The sequence below is a fragment of the Dromaius novaehollandiae genome, chromosome 25, assembly GCF_036370855.1.
Source record: "Dromaius novaehollandiae isolate bDroNov1 chromosome 25, bDroNov1.hap1, whole genome shotgun sequence".
Lineage (NCBI taxonomy): Eukaryota > Metazoa > Chordata > Aves > Casuariiformes > Dromaiidae > Dromaius > Dromaius novaehollandiae.
The window spans coordinates 9,262,510-9,280,285 of record NC_088122.1 but is presented as its reverse complement, the minus strand read 5'-3'; the positions used below and the strand labels follow the sequence as shown (position 1 = coordinate 9,280,285).

Here is a 17,776-nt window from a genome sequence, read left to right as displayed (position 1 = left end):
TTTCCATATGCTGTGGTAGGATATGAACAGGTGATTACTGCTCAGCAAAAAGATCTTGCTCTTGTGGGAAAAACAAATGTTGAAAGGTATGGAATGGCTTCCATGAAAATGAGTAAGTAAACAAAGACTCATTAGACTAGAAAAGAAACTGCTGAGGGGGGTGTATGGCAAAGATTTATAAAGCCACAAAAAATGCAAAGAAAGTGACTAGGAAACAATAGTTCACTGAGTCTTTTAATATAAGAAGCAGAGATATCAAATAGAGGTAAAATGCAACAGGGTAAAAACAAAAAAAGGATGTATGTCTCCACATAACATAGAGTGAGGCTGTGAAACTTTCATCCACAAAGTTGTAGGTGCTAAAAGTTTATATGTGATCAAGGAATACAAATATATGGAATCAAAATCCAAACAGGGCTGCTAAATGCAAAGATACAAACTCCGGCTCAGGAAGTCCCTATGCCAGAAATCACTGGAGGTGTAGAGAATATACCATAGAAATAACGCTATATATTTCCTCTGGTCTTGTATTTTGTCAAGAGCATGTTTTGAGGACAAAGTCCAGTGTGCCGAGCTGGCTGCCCTTCAAGCCTTCTGTCTACTAAACAGCTGCTGCTCATGTTGCAACCCTCCACATCACCCTTCCAAAGCACTAAAAAAAATAGCTGTTTAGGGATCACCTCTGCAATCACATCTTTTATCCTCTGGTCCATTTCACACCTTTGACTTTCTGCTGAGACCACCAACAATGCTGCCAATTAATGCCATTTTGTTTGTAACACCTGTCCATTAGGAAATGGATTGAGCAGAAAAATCTCATTTTTGACAGAACACTGAACAAGAATCAGTTTGTAATGACACATAATCACTACCCACCTGGGACAGATGTGAGCTGCTGACCTGGAGGAGGGAACGATTCTGTATCCCATTAGCAATCACTGACCTATGAAGGACAATTTAGATGAGAGCTTTGTTGTTTTTTTAAACATATTCTATAACAACTCATTATGGGTCAACCAAGAAGTCTTTCCATAAATAGAATAAAACATCCTCTGTTAAGTGGGAGCCTTAATTAGATATGTCTCTATAATCAACCTTCCACTATCAGAACATAGGAAGGGAGAAAATAGGATTGCAGCTGGCTGTGGCTGTCAACTTTTCATCTTGTTGTGATATACGATTTGCAGAGAGTGGGCAATCAGTTGTTTTACCTTGCTTTTTTTTAAACTGCCACTGATTCTAAATCTCTACAGGGGAAATATCATGTTATTGGAGGAAAGTATTTCTGAATCTTCCCTAGTAATTTAATTTGCAATTTCTCTTACGGCTGCCCCTTGAAACGGTGATTTTCTAGGTTGACACAGCTCTTTCTTTAAACACAGGCTTCAGACAGGTTGAAGCTGAGTTAAGCCAGTTTTGGGAGCAGAAAATACTCAGGGTCATGCTACTCAGCGTGCTTAAGCTTGCACTTAAATATGCTCTTTACTTCATACTGCAAATATAATCTGTTTTGCAGGAAGGCAGGTCTTGCAAAGTCTTTATAGTGGATGAAGATGAAGGAATACACCTGGAATAGCAAGGTATCTATTGCAAGCATTGTCATAGCACAACTGGGCAAAAAAACAGAGGCAACAATTATTGGTAGGGTTTATTCTTAGAAGACTAAACTGACTAGCATCAAGTATTTGTTCCCTTTAAAGAAGCTATCTTTCTTTCCTTACTACCATGATGCCTTGCTCTGCTGTCACCACCTTTAAGAAAGAAAGTGAGGGCAGAACCTTTTTTTTAGCAATATCTGAGCTTTCAATGGTCTCTTGCAGTGTATGACAGTAAGGATGATAGGACAAGTCAAGGATTCAAGGCTTTCTCATTCCAAGCAATGCAATCTTACTTCTGGTGGCAAATTTTAATTGAAAAAAGGTTCTAGGAACCTCACTTCCACTTTCTGGAATGCTTCCATTTCCAGATATTCCTGATAACTGAATGCCCATCAACCTCCTGTTTTGATAGGCTCTGGCAAACTGGAGATATTTGAAGCAATTTCTGCTGCTGTTGCAGAATCCTACTGGAAGGATGTGGGCAAGAAATAGCTAGGAAGATGTGATTCTTTTGGGGGTACTCTGAGTTCCTTATCACTTCTTCTCAACCTGCTAATGTGTTTGGCTGGTACTGGTTTGTTCCTCCTATCAATGATGTTTCTCCACTGAGGATGGTAAAGGCATAAACCGATTTCCCAAAATGTGCCTTTTGGATATACCCAGCATTTACTACTCAGTAAATATTTGAATGGAATACAAAACAAAACATTAGCAATGAAAGCAATGTTCAAAAATAAAATTACAGGTTTAAAAATTTAATAAGTTGGGTTTAAAAATTTATCATGTGTAAGAAGATTTGTTTTATATAATGTGGCCAGTTATTAATGTAACCAGTGGAAATGATTTCACAAAAGGCTTGTGTTCTGTAAGATTTCAATCTTCTATCAAAATCCCTTGATTTTTGCAATTACTTGCTAACTTGCATGTTTGCAGGTTTCAAAAGACTGGCAAGATATACACTTACAACTTTCAAGGAAACTTGGATCAAATACATATGGGCAGCTAAATTCTTATATTGAAACTTAACTTTCAATGAAGTTATTGTTTTGGTGAAGACTGACAGGTAAGACTATCTACAAGAAAATGATTAAGAATCAAGTGGGATACCCACTAGGAAAAATTACAGCCTAATTTTTGTGATTTCCTCTTGTCTTCTGTAAGATCTTTATCGATAATTCAGAATTCATCCATTTTTTGTTTTAGAGAATTTATCTTTCAAAGCATATTATTAAACTCTTGAACTTGTTCTGTAAAAGTGTTTTTTCTATCAAGAACATGCATATGGAAGAGCATGACTAATACCAGATTACTGCCTGCTGTTGACACTGGATAAAATAAGAGGTTATGAGGATGATATTATTTATCTTCTAAGGCATTTTTTTGCTATTTACTGTTTAGTAAGCATTATTGAAAAGTTCTGAACAGAAAAACAAATCTTTCTCTATAAAATATGTATATGAAAATGTTAGCGACATTAATACAACATTTGATAATACAACATCTGAAATTTATAAACGGAAACTATACTGAAACTATAAACTTAACCCTGAGGCTGAAGTGCCGAAAAGTGCCCTTATGTTCAATACTTTCATTTTCTAAAGCTATAACTGAAAACATTGGACAATCACTTCTGATGGATTTAGTAAAACTTTGAGTGTAGTAAATTTAACTTTCTTGCATCTTTACATCTCTACAAACCTCCATTACCAGATATATTACAGCATACTCAAAAGAAAGCTTTCAATGTAACAAGCTTTTCAAAGTAGGCTGATTTGTCTTACAGTTAATCTGGAGGAGGGGCTTTAGCATTTTATAATTTCCAATGAGATTGTACAAGTCTTCGAATATGCTCAAATACATTAGTTCTGATTAGTAAAACTGTGTTCAGGGGTTTGTTCAATGTAGACCGATAACTAAAATTGGAAGTGGAGTGGCAGAACTTGAGAAGTTGGAAAGCTCATCCTGTATAGTCTAAAAGCCTCAGATCCAGCCAACACCCTGTGAAGCTGCACCACTCTAAATGAGGCTATAATTTCATGTAATTTTCACTTTCTAAGGCCTGCATATTCTAGCATCATTGCCAAAACCATGCAGCACTTCCACCCTCTGCACAAACACCATTTGTACAATTACGTGAAGAAGTTTTTGCCAGCTTAGTTTTAACCTAGATCAATTCCCCAATCTAGTTCACTGCAGAAGCATGAAAAGGTACACAGGAGGCATAGATGAGAATTACTAGTTTAGGGGAAGGTAGAATTTCTTTCACTGCTATTGCTGGCTAATGCAAACTTAAACGTACACAAAGCTATGGCCTTAGCATGCAGTGTCATGATCAGCTTAAGCTGATACAAAATCATGCTGGTGCTGATGGCAGTTATTCTAACCTTCTGGTCTTTGTCTCAGGCATGTTTCCTTGTTACATTTCTTGCAACAGCACCAGAAACCACACAACTCACAATGAATTGAATGAACTCTCTCTCTTCAGCTGTCAGTCAGGTCAGTGACTGAAATACGTGTATATACATATATATGTATATATGTATACCCATATATATAGGTAGGATTAGTTTCCAGTGGAACAGTGAACTGATCTGATCAATGTATGGCTGAACATTACTGATTCTTGGGAGAGAGAGGAAGCAGAGGCTGGGGACAAGTCGGAGAAGAAATTAAGACTGTTCCATCTAGCAGTAGTGGAGTCTTACATTAGCTTACATTAATCATGGAACAGCAAAATTACAAATGTTCAACGAGGAGCAGGGACATGACTTGAAACTCTTGTGATGCCCAGCTAATGAAACACACTTTTGAGATAGCTGCTGTAAACAGGAGTCAATCAGAGTGTTAGACTAGTCTCAAAATTCATTTAATGATGATATCAAAATACCTATGCATTCCTTTGATGCAGCATCAATTCAGCAGAGGGTTGGTGTTTATTTATTTTTAATGGAATGCTTAGATGCAAGTGCACAATTCTGTGACAGCTTTAAAACGATAGTAATTATGTGATAAAGTATGCATCACCAAATCATTTAGTAGATAAAGGCTTCTATACAGGAAACAAGGTCTTCCAGATGAAATAACAATTTGGAAAAGTAATTTGAGGTCTTTAAAATTCAGTGAAAGCAGCAACTTTTAATTACACAGCTCTATTCTACATTATTTTAATATGCAGACACTGTTTAATTAAATTGGAAGAATGTGAAACAGCATGTGAAACAAGATATTGCCCCCTCCCTTTCTGTCACAGAAAAAAACATTTTGATTTGATTCTAAGGCTATCTCACCTGTATGCTTTTGAAATTTAATGGCTGCTCTCACAGACTTCTAATGGTTTTTTAATTTAATGGTTGCTCTTGCAGACACTGAACACCTATATGCAGTGTTTACATGAGAGTCTGTATATCAGTAAGTGTTAGTGGCTTACGCTGCCCTGTTCACTGCAGTAGCTATGCATTTAAATCAGTTGGATTAGTAATTCTGCTACTAGTGAGGCACAAACTAAAAACCTTTCAATTATATGAATTTCTCCAGAAGTGATTTACAATGGAAATATTAATGAATATTTCATTATATTTGTGCTGCCAGGTACTATTACATTATTTTTTTTAATGACTCAGTAAAGTAAAAGCCTAAGATATTTTTTGAGAATAGACTATTTGACAGAATCTTGCACCTTTTTCTTTAATTTGTTTCCCTCAGGCTAGTATCTAATTGGTTCCTGACTAACCTCAATGACCTTGCCTGGAATGCCTTTCTAGATATATTCTTTGGGGGGGGGGGGGGGGGAGGAAGAGGGGAGATAGGGACGGTCATGGGGAGACAGAGTAATTTATATTTAATTTCAGCACAAAAAGCAGAAAGTAATTGTGCCGCTCCTCAAATTATAACTGCACTCAGAAATCAAAACATTATGTTGTAGGTATATAAGGAATAGAACAGTAAAGAAAAAAATGTTGAGATTAATATGAAATTATACTATAAATGTGAGTATATCCAAACTTCAGCTATTGCAGACAATTTTGCAGACAATACAAGGATAAAGAAAATAAGCCGAGTGATATGAGAAAGGATAAAAAAACCCTAAGTAATAAACTAAGCTTTATTTATCTTCTAAGCCATTTCCTTTGTGCTACTGATGAAAAGTAAAATGAAATAAAATTGTAAGAAATATGAAAACAACTTATTCACAACAAGAAAGAGCTGTTTATGGGAAAAATTTGTAGAAATAATAAATGAAACCAGAATAGCTACAAAATGCAACTCAAGTTATTGTTTTCCGCTTGGCATTTTAGTTCCGTAGTTTCACTGCTGCACTTTTTTGTTATGCTTATGGCTAGAAGTCTCAACAAAGACTACACAAAGCCAGAACCTTTCATCTGACCTTTCTTGGTCTGATTTCTTTTCCAATGGGAACAGAAGAAGGCCAGTCCTACTTAAAAAATTTAAACCTTCCTCTTGGACAGTATGTGAACATTGGATCAATTTTCAGAGTTTTAACTGAATTTTTTCTACTAGTATTAGATATCATAAAATAATAAATATTGCTCAGTGTTTACTTATTTAGCAGCTAGTAAGACCTTTGCAATTCCGTATTTCCATTCACCAGACGTTGCTAAGGCTCTAAGTTTAAAAAAAAATCATAAAACATATTTGAATTAAACTTCAATGGTAAATTAAAAAGTGTTTAATTTCTGTGCAGAAGAAATGACAAACAACCATCAGTTTCAACACCAGAAGAAGTATGTCTGGTGAAAGAATTAACAGAATTGATTATGGGGATCAATGCAACTAAAAGATAAGACTTTTAAAGATACAATTTACTCATTTCAATAATGTCAGAGTGAAAGTCCCAATCAACTCTAATCCGAATTAGAGACATACAGTGTTTTTGAACAACTAAATCTAAACTAAACAATTTTCTTACTCAATATCAAAATAATTTCATATACAATTCTATATTAGTAGAGTAAGAAGGCATTAATTAATTGTCATTTTCCAGCCTATTTTTCTACTGCTACTATTCCTGAAAGGTGTAATCAGAACAGAAAATTCAAGATTATTTTTCCCTGTATGCAGAAAAGAGACAGCCATTTCAAATTTATTCATGAAGTAAAAGGAGTGCACTTATTTGCAGTGTATTTATCTCATTTCATATAGGTCCACAGCCCAGCAGCAGTCCAAAATATTTAAGTGTACCTAGCTATGCTCATCTATTGTAACACTTTTCTTTTCTGTTCAGCAGATATTGATGACTACTTTCATGACAGGAACCAGCACTGTCCTTCTAAGTAAGGGAACTATTCTTTGTATTTGTTACATTTTATACACATACATTACTAAATGATGCAGTGTAAATTGAAAGTCAATTTAAAGCTTCAAGATCTATACCTATAATGCTTTCATTCTCAGTGAGAAAATCATGGACTTTCAGATCAAGGAATGGCTGAGTCTACTGGCATCACATGCTAAACCATTCTAATAGAAAAAGTATTGATCTGAAATCTTGAAACTTCTCCAAAGTGAGCTACAGGATGGTAAAAATGGAGAATAAAATAAAACTTCAGAATGATAAATAGTGTGTTTATACTGAATTGGAAGATGCCATATAAGCAATCAAAAAATAAAACCATTGAAGCTTTTAGATGTAGGGCAGCAACTGGATCTCAACTCAATAGCCCGATCACTTACTAAAAGTATCCGTCAGCATAGCTTTTACTCTCTGTATGGGGTTGTCCATCCCCTTTCTTGGAGCCTTTTCCTTTTTTGCCTTTTACGGGCTTGACTGAGCCATACCTTTATCTCTCTCTGAAAACAGGATCTTGCATAGCAAATTAAACATTTAGCATCTTACAGGTCCCATCAGCTGGGCATTTGTATTTTTAATTTTTTATAAGCTGTAGCAGGTGATGAAGTAGACAATGTCTTTCTTAATGCAAAACATTTTAATTTAATAGATGAAACAAAGTAACTAAGGAAAAAAGATTTTAAAGCAATTTAGAAAATCCTAAATGCTTATTTAGTTTCATCTAACCAACCAAAGTCATCATACACTTTATAAAAATTTAATTAGCATTCTTAAATTACATGAACACACAGAAAATCATGGTCTACTTTGGTCTCAGTTCACTTATCAGAATACCACTTTTAGACCATTTACCTTATCTCGAGGAAGCTGGATTTTCAAACAAATGAAAAATGACCACATTCTCCCCATGTGCCTGGCAACTATCCTACTGAATAATAATAATTCAATGGTATTTTTATTGTACCTTCATTGTATGTCTTTATTAAAAGTTATTTCAGACTTTTTCTTTCTCTTGAGTGGGCCGGCCTGGAAATCTAGGGCATCTGGACAGCAAGAAAAATATCCATATTGTATTTTCCCCATTGTTTTGTAGTTAGAATCATGAAGGTACATGACCTGTAATCACCGGCCTTGAGGCCAGCTCCTCCTTTAGCACTAAGGACTAGGTGCTTCTAGATGCTAGAGCTGATGGTAGCACAAGCTACCCCTTCCTGTATCCACAGTAGTTGGCTAGATAAAATATAGACTCTTTTGCTTTATTTCACTTCTAGGCCATAGTGTCTGGTGCTTAGGCATAGCTTCCCATGTGAGTTTATGTCAAACTTCAGAAAAAGAGAGTAAGTTCTGTATAAAAACAAATTCGTTCCTAAGTATTCTCCTTTCTTTGCTTTCTGTTTTTCTGCCTGTATTTCAAGCTTACTCAGTCTTTTGTGTGCTACCTTGTAAACTGCAACTCTAAATTAATCTTTTACAAATTTAAGCATCTCCAGCCACTTATTTATACTTTTATAATGTGTAGAATTCAAAATGTGTAATTCCCAAAGTACAGTCATAATAATTTTTGTAAGTTATTATGGAACACTCATGTTGGTACTTAAAAGGCATTAATTTACTAAAACATGCTAATGCAATCACATGCAATCCTCTGACCATAGCCCTCTTCTTATAACATATGCTCTTTGCAAAATGGATTACTTGCAGAGCACCTGGTACACAGGCATTCTTCAGGCACTGCAGAGTGATGGACCCTGATGACTGACTGGGGTTCTTTGGTAAGACAATAACACAACCGAAAGGAAATAATTAACTGCAAACAAATAAGCATGAAACTTTCTGAACCTAGACTCAGTTTGGACCCTGGGCCCTAAGTTACAGGTATCACAGCATAGATGATCTCAGAATTTCGATCAGACGAAAACCAGCCTTAAGGACTAGCTTAGAGAGACAATGCTCAGAAAAGTGCAAAGTTGTGGGAGAAGTCTACGGCAGGGAGCAGACACTGATATCTTTTGCTGAGTCAAAAAAAAAAAAAAAAGGAAAAATAGAAGCAGCAGCCTGCAGTCCATTCTCTGGATATACTTTCTGTAAAATGTAGTATCGAAGTGAAAAGACCACAGTTGCAATTAGTTAGGAGCTAAAGGAGTTGTCACCATGAAGGTCTCTCCTTGTACAGCTGCTATTTCCATCTTCCATCTTAATTTTAAAAAGATAGCAACATGTCCACCTACTAAGACAACCTATCTTTGGCTTTGCCAGATGGTCTTTTTACTTCAAAAAGGGAAAAAAAAAACCCTCATGATATTACGTATGCTTCAATCATAGCTGTTTGCTGATGAGAAAAGAACTGTTATCTTCCATAATAAAGAACCGATTTTTTTCCCTAAGTCTGCTTTCTCATTTCATTTCTTTCCCTTTTTCTCGCTTTCTTTCCTGTTATGAATGTTTGTTTCAGTAATCCAATTTACATTCTTTTCAGAATTCCATGTGTAAGTCAGCATCTTTAGCTGTATTAAATTCAATAAAATATGTCAAAAGTTAACATGTACTCATATCCCCCAATACAGTGACCCAGTCTTACTGTGGTCACTCTTTCCAGCTTTTCCGAATAAGAACCTAGTAATTCAAGAGCCCATGTTGGTTACTTTGTGAATTCAGAATCTTCAGAATCTTTTATGCCCTTAAATTAAATAAATAAATGCAAATCCTTAGTATAGTCCTATGTTAACATTCTGAAGCTCAGAATGGAAAGCGAACTTACACAGCTTACATCATGTTTTTATTACTAATTTGCTTACCGTGTTAGTCGAGTTTCCATTTAAATGTAAACCACTGTCAAAGAGAGGTGATGAAGCTCCACTGCTGTGATCACTAGATGGTCCAGGGGAACCTGAAATCAGATCATGAAAGAAAACTGTTTATGTTAACACATTATATTACATTATACTATACATATATATTTTTTCAGCAGACAATAGCTAATTCAGCTGAGAAAGGAAAACACAATGAGAACTTTCAAAATAAAACACCAAACCAAAAGAGTACTGCTTGCATTTAGAATGACAGCCAATAAAATGTGTCTGACCATATGCTACACTTCATATGTCTAAAAACATAAAAGCAGCTGGACATCATTATATAGAGACTGGGCTCAGAGGAACTTCTAATATGCTTAACTGTTAGCAGCACTAAGCCTTTTTTGCACTGAGAATGATATATTTAAAACCAAGTAAGTAATTTAGTTACACAAATCCCATTAATTTAATGAATACATTTCTTATTTACTATTGAAACTCTCACCCTACAGTATAACTGTGGACTGTATTTATAGACAAAGCTAATAAGAACCTCTCAGGCAAGCACTAACTGTACACATACACACACTTTATTAATGGATATATCTTTCTGCTACAAGTGCCAAGTATGAGGTACTTTTTGAAACTGCAAGATTAAAAGCAAGGAGTCATTTTGCAATGTTAATATTGCACCATTATAGTCTCAAAAATTATCTCTGAGATAACTCTTTCTTTAATAGCTATGCATCACGATCCTGCTTTAATGGTTAATGTGACTCCAGGTTAGCTTAATGCATCTGTATGTAATAACCTATTTTTATAATGGAACCAGCACAAAGTCACATCATTGTACAATTTTCTTAAATGTATAATCTTAACATATAGCTCCAATAAGGCACTTCATACAATTACTGTCAGACAGGACTTGATCTTATCAATAAAGTACATAAAATCAATTTCACAGCATTATATTCATCATCACCGAAAACTCTTTTTTCTGTCTGAAGAAGTCACCTGAAATTGCCTGTAAATCATTTCACATTAATAGGTTTTTCAAGTCTAACATCAAGAAAGTCAAAAAGTCATTCTTGGCCATATATTTTCCTAGGTTTATATTCCACATATCTGAAGGATTTAGCAAAATGGAAGTTAGTTCAGCAAAAGCTCATTTTCTCCATAACAAATCTCTGTCAGTTCAGTGCTGAGGTCTCAAAGCAATACCCTGAGTTCGGAAGTTTCAGCAGGTTTTCATTTGCAGTCATTTCTGTATGCCTTTAAATGATATCAGCAAGAGGCATTTATAATGTCTTTATATTTCTGATGGCCATGGAAGCTGGCTGATTGTTGTTCATTTAATTAATCTTTCACATTTATTTTATAAAGCATTTAGATATTTAGATAGCATAGACACAGTTTGCTTATATACATATCTAACCCAAACACCAACTGCAGTAACTAACTATAACGTTTTATGGATAGTTTCACGTATGCGAACACAAAAATCTATGTTTGGACTGACAGATGATTATAACTTGCTGGAAATAATTTCTACATTCTTTATAAAAACATTTAAATAAAATAGTTGCCATTAAATTCTCCACTGAAGAGTCTGCTATTTGGGGACCACATAATAAGTCCATGAGTCAGTCAGATTCTTAAAATGGAACTATCCCATCTCTTCTGTTAACTGAACATATCAAATACATGAATTCCAAAGAGACTTCCAAATCTCTAAATCCACGTTTTACTAGAATACAAAACATTACATTACAATAAATTATTTTTTTAAATGGAGAAAACTGACATCTGCTGCATGGTAAAACCTAGAATAAAAGGTGAAATGACAAATTTCCCTCCTACTACAGTGTCCTTACAGATTTGCTTTCCAGTTCAGCAGTTGTCTGTCATTTTCTGTGTCACAACAAACTCTACATAGCCTCTCTCAGTCTCTGTCACTTCCCAGACTTGACTTACAATCAAGTTCACAAGTCTTTTAGTATGCTCCCTGCTTATTGTGCCTCACATACTCATGGACTATTCACTCATGGCCGCATTCAGCATTTTAGAAACTGCCGCTGTGTATGCTCAAATGCTTTCATGGAAGGTGCTGTTCTCTGATCTCCCAAGCAGCTCCACCTGCCTCCCTGCATGGCAGCCCAAAAGCAAACAAGTAGTCTTTTTTCCCTGCTCTCAGAACAAAACAAAACCCAAAAAGGCAGCAAATACACAACACACAATATACTAACATGAAGTAAAACTTCCACTATCTGCTACTATAGTCTTTGCCCAAGTAGATGAGACTCCAAATCTAACAGGGTAGGTACCAGTCTAACTCTGGAACAGTATTTCAAGAAAGACTATCTAAACAAAGTATATATGTAAAATAAAACATGTTCTGTAGGTAACTCCCCTTTCCATCACTACCGTACAATATCCTGATGGATACTCATGCCAGATACTATGTATTTGGTACGCTGGAGGTTTTCAGCATCCTTTCATTACCTAGCTCTCATCTTACCCCATCCAAATTGCAGTTAGACATCCAACCTATGAGAAACGTGAATGCAGGGCATGACAGCCTGTATCTGTTTAATGTGTTTATTCTCAGTTGTGCCATTTTTTATTCTTTTAAGAAAGCTGGGTTAGGAAGGATTCTCTGGTTGAGGAGAAGATTGATCTTTGCTTGAGCAACAGCTGAGTATACTCAGAGAAAGAAACTTGGCCTGCAAGGTGAGAAGGAGTCAGAGAAAGAGATCTAGCAACAATATAGGAGTTTGCAGTTCATGAAAAGAAACCGGGACACACCTGAGGGTACCAGGAGGCAGAGAACCAGAACTCAGAGGTGAGGGAAAGGGTCACAGGGGACTTTGTGAAGTTAGTGGTAACTCAGGAAATCACTGAGTTAGATGAAACTAAATCTGAAAGCAAGAACTCATTTGCAGTTGTACAGGTGGGAGTTGTTAATAAATCTTTTTCATTTCTATTCTTTCTGATTGAATCACTGAGATTTTTCAACTTAAAAAGTTAGGCACTCTACTTTTTATTTTAATATGACCTGGATTATATTTTTAAGTTTAAAAATCTGAAACTTTCTAGACCTAGAAGGTCACCAGAGTGCCATCAACAGACAGCTGTTTATTTCAGTCCGTGAATTACACTAAACATCTAAGCAAAAAACAACAACAACAACAACAAAACAAGTAAAACAGGCTAGCAGAACCATGTAGTCAGCAAGGTTTTATTCTTTATAATACTACAGTTTGTCTTATCATCAAAATTGCTGTATTATACTGGGGATCTCTTGTATTAACAAATCTCATATATCTGACTTGCTAATTATGTTATAGACAACCTCCAATAGACAAAACTGAAAGAAGACCATTCCAGTCAAACCACAAAATAAAACTGAAAGAAAATCTTCTAGTAATTTTTAATTACACTACAAGCCTTGCAACTTCAGAATATTCTGGTAATTTTGCCTAACTATCAGAAAGAGAAATTTCTTAAGAGAGTCTGATTAACAATAAAATGCTCTAATGAATCTTATCAGTGAACCCTAGCAGTGAACCCTATCTAAGAGGGCCCTACAAGGCCCTTAATGCTCTATTCAACTCTGGAATGGGTAATGAACTCAGTACCATCTACAGTAAAGAATTCCAATAACTAATCCACTAACAACTTCCTGACCCAGTCCCAAAAAGGGAAATCCCTCCTTTTTGTTTCAGGAACACAGATCTGTCCTCTGGCTCGCCCACAGTGACCTTAGAGCAAACCACAGGCTATGGGATGAGGAATCATCGTAGTCATGGAGCAAGGCAACCCAATGAGCAGACAGTTATTGATGCTACAAATCAAGTTTCCCCTTCAACATCGCAAAACCTGTCTGGTAGAGGTTTCCCTCCACAGCCCACCACTCCTTAGTTGGCCTAATTTATTATCCTGCAGAAGATTCTGAACCCTGGTGCCCTGCCTCAGCATAGGGTGACCACCAGGGCACATAGTTGTACATCTTGGAGAAGCTAACAGATCAGGAGCTCCTGGAATCCATGGAAAGGCAAAAGACATAGCTTCAGTTCTTACCAGCATTTTATTTCCAAATTCAAAACCAAAAAAAGGGCACCCAGTCAACAAGAGAAAATTAACTGTCCTACTTTCCCATATCTTCTTAATTTTATTAAGGAGGAAAAAACCCAACCCTCTTCCCACAAGAATCAAGGTCTTCTTGTCCTAATTTATATTAGTAGGTGCCATGGCTACATCCCTACAAACCAACTATTGTGGATCCAGGGAGGGGTAGATTGTGCTACCATCAGCCCTAGCATCTAGAAGCACCTAGTCCTGTTCCCTTCACTCCTCCCCCAAGGCTGGAGCCATATGGAAGAGCATTTGGGGTCTCAGACCAAAGACTTACTGATTCAGCTACTGCTTTATCTTCTGTGAATCATTTCACAGGCTGGACTAGCTCTTCCTGATGGTTTCTGCTGGAGTAGGTCCAGCTGCTACCGCTGTTCCCCCTGAAGATAGCACTGTTAGCACCCTCGCACCTTCCAGTCCTACAAAATTATGCTGGGGCATGATAGATGAGGGATCTTTCCTCATCTATCTGTGCTCGAGGAACATGATCTCAACAGCATAAGCAGTCTGCTGTTGGAGGATTCACGGTGAGAGTTTGGAGGCAACCCATGAGAAGGTGAGGCAGCTGTTTCTGTAGAGGCAAAGACAGCAAATTCATCAATCTCTACTTCTGTTTAGAGGTACACAATATATTGGTAGCCAGACCCAATCTGCCAAACACCCAGTGCTACTTACAGCACAAAGTTTGCAACTTTATATGTGGATGCATAAAGTGAATTCAGCGGGCACAGCTAAACTAGTAAGGAAAATAGTGTCAGTGCCTGTTCTTTGGCACTGAAACCAACTAGCATTGTCTGGCCATATGTATTTCTCTTCACCTCCAAAACAGGGTGGCTGGCCCATGTTAACTTCTGATCCAGGCCTGGTAGTTGTTTCAGAAAGAAATATTTGGTTTGGGCCAAGCTATGCCAAGTATCCTCTGATATTTTAACAATATTGCTGATCAAATTCCTGTGCCAAAGAATATTTGCTGACACCATGCTATTATGGACAATCAGAACACTCTAGTATGGTCCAGAAGTTCCAGGCAGCTGTGAAAGAGACAGAGATCTCTACCAATACTGGCATACCACCATTGGGTAGGACCTACCCCAAATGAAGAAACAAGCAGTCCTTGTCTCATTCTTAAGTGCCAGTTAGTCAATACCCTTGCCTAAGCCCATGCCAAATCCTATATTATTGTTCATTACCCATGAAATGGGGAAGCAACCAGACAAAAGTGTTGAGAACTGTAGGCAGGTATTTCCCTGTTGTGACATCTTGTGCCTTTGCTAGCCCACTGCATGAGATAGTGTAGGGAAGGAAGAACTCTGAAAAATAATCAGGGGAGGCAAATGTTATTCATGAGGATGTACTTACAAGAAATATTACAGTAATAACACCGGTTAATGGGAAGAGACAATATGATTGCATTCAAAAGGAAAACACCACAGTACTAAAACTGCCAATGCAGCAGCTAGTCTGATTGAATGCTTGGAGGTAGGGGACTATATGCCTGAGTCTTCTGGGATGCCAGGAAAGGCCAAGATACTTCAGTTATGCATGTATACACTTCAATCTTGCAAGCAGTGTGAGTTGGGATGTACTTTATTGCTTAGTATAATTGTTAATTAGCCTGTTATACGTGTCACTGATGCTTCATGACTGGAATTCCCCTTTGTGCACAGGCTTCTGAAATTTCTTCCCAACATTGGGTGCTTTGTCCCACTTCTGCTCATCTCTATAATGTCAGTGTGTACCCCTAAAGCAATCTATTTTCCATGAGACTTTAGTTTCTTCCCAATCACCACTAAAATGAGTACTTGTATTCATTGAGTTTGGTTTCAGCCTATACTGGATGGCTGCACAGACCATCCCAGAGACAAGCAGGTGAGCTCTGTGCTGATGTCCATGTCTAGTTCAAAAGGAGGATCATTTCTTCAGTTGCTCAGCTGCCTGATCATATTGAAAGAGTCCTTTTGTTGAGCCTGTAGTATAGGACTCCAGGCACGGGATCATGCACTGGAGTGGGTAGGATAGTATAATGCTTGCCAAAGATTTCTTCATGCTTGCTGTAAGAGAGGCAGGTCCGATAAACGCCCCAAATTAGCATTTTGTATCCAACATGTCTCTCTCAGTTTCTTTCAGTTAAGCATTGCTTCTCTGTTGTGTTTCTTGATAGTCTGTGACAGCGTGTTTAAAATAGCACTATGCTACTGACAGGAAAATTTGCCAAAGAGAGTGGAGTAGCAACCCCCCTACTACCCATCACACATATGCACTACAGCTCTCTTGTTCCTTTTTCCCTTCACCCTCCTATACTGTTATGCAATGCCTGATGGTCCTCCTTGCAGCACAACATTGGTGCAGCAACAGAAACAAGACAGTCCAGGAGAAAGAACTTTTTCTTTGTTGTTCAGATGAGGGTGATATATGTATACCGAAAGACATATGAGATTGTGAGGAAGAACAACAGGCTGCAAACCCATGCATGACCTCTCGTGAGGACTGTAATTGAACCAGAATGATGAGCCCGTGGTGTTCAGAAAATCCATAGTGGAACAGCTGTACTGCATTAACAAAATGTGTGCACCAGCCTAGCACTCTACACCCTCCATACCTGGGCTTTCTCAGAAAGAACACTTAGGACATAGCCCACATCAAAAAATAGTGTGGAGACTGGCAAAGTAGGACTTCACACCCAAACTGAGAGTGTTCCAATGTAAATGAACTCTTCATGTAGATGTATATATTACCAGATTAGAGACTGAGTTCCAACTTCAGTCTGAATTCCCTGTCTCTATGAAAATTCTATCTTGTTTTCATGACACCTGTACTCTGGCTGTAGCCAAAAGCAAGACAGCAGGTTTGCTTGCTATGGAAATTTCGTCTGATCTTTGAATCCCAACATCACTGACATGCCCAAGAATAGACTGGTATTCTACATGTTTATGCTATCAGGATTTTGATTGAAATTGCATCAGCGACATTCCTTGTAACCACAGAAGGACAGATGATGTATATGCATACAACACCACAGTTAAAATAGTCTTCCTGTTTCAAGCAGCTCTTCCTTGAACAACAGTAACAAGGGCTAGATTCCAAATAGTGCTAGCTAGCTGCAGGCCCTGAAGCAGGCCCTTTAAAATAGAATGATGGTTTTTGTAAGGTGAAAATTCCTACTTCAAATGTGGAGTGTTGATTTACCTACAGCAGTTTTGCACCCACATTTGCATTATCTTATCCACGGTTTGAAGTGTTAGGCTCTGTGATAAAAAGCTCCTCTGCACACGCACAAAGGTGCAGAGACACAATGGCAGATGGAGGAACTCAAATAATACCAGGATACACTTCTAGATGGACTGTGTGTCTTTAAACCCAGGTTCTGGATTGTGTCTCTGAGTGTGCGTTCGTGATCATAAGGGGATCTGCATCAGCAACTGGAGTGTGGCTATGGGCCTCAGAGACTCATATGTCCATGAGCCAGCAACTGGGAAACTGGGGATCTAGGGGCAGTGACTGGACAAACTGAATGTCGAAGCCCAGCTACAGGAGGGATCCACATCATGCATTTGTATATATGTGCCCCACTACAGACCTGCCTCCTGATCAGCCAGAGAGGGGACCAAGATGAGGACATGGGTACTGCTTGTGTCTATGTGAGTGCTGAGTGTGTCTGTCCGTGTTAATCTGTGTGGCCAGTCATGTGTATATGTATATATATGTTGTATACATGTGTTTGTGTGGGCGCCTACTGGGAATGTATGCTCAGCCTTGCTATTGGATGAATTTAGGGACACGGAGCTGTGACAGCCTCACCGCTATCACAGAATCACGGTATAGTTGAGTTCGGAAGGGACCTCTGGAGATCATCTAGCCCAACCCCCCTGCTCAAGCAAAATCACCTAGAGCACATTGCCCAGGACCCTGCCCAGATGGCTTTTGTGTATCTCCAAGGATAGAGA

General features: G+C 37.7%; 1 pseudogene; it reads right to left on the bottom strand.

The window, feature by feature from the left end:
* LOC135323595 (gamma-2-syntrophin-like) overlaps window positions 1-17,776 on the bottom strand; it is an 89,098-nt pseudogene that overhangs the window by 55,666 nt on the left and 15,656 nt on the right.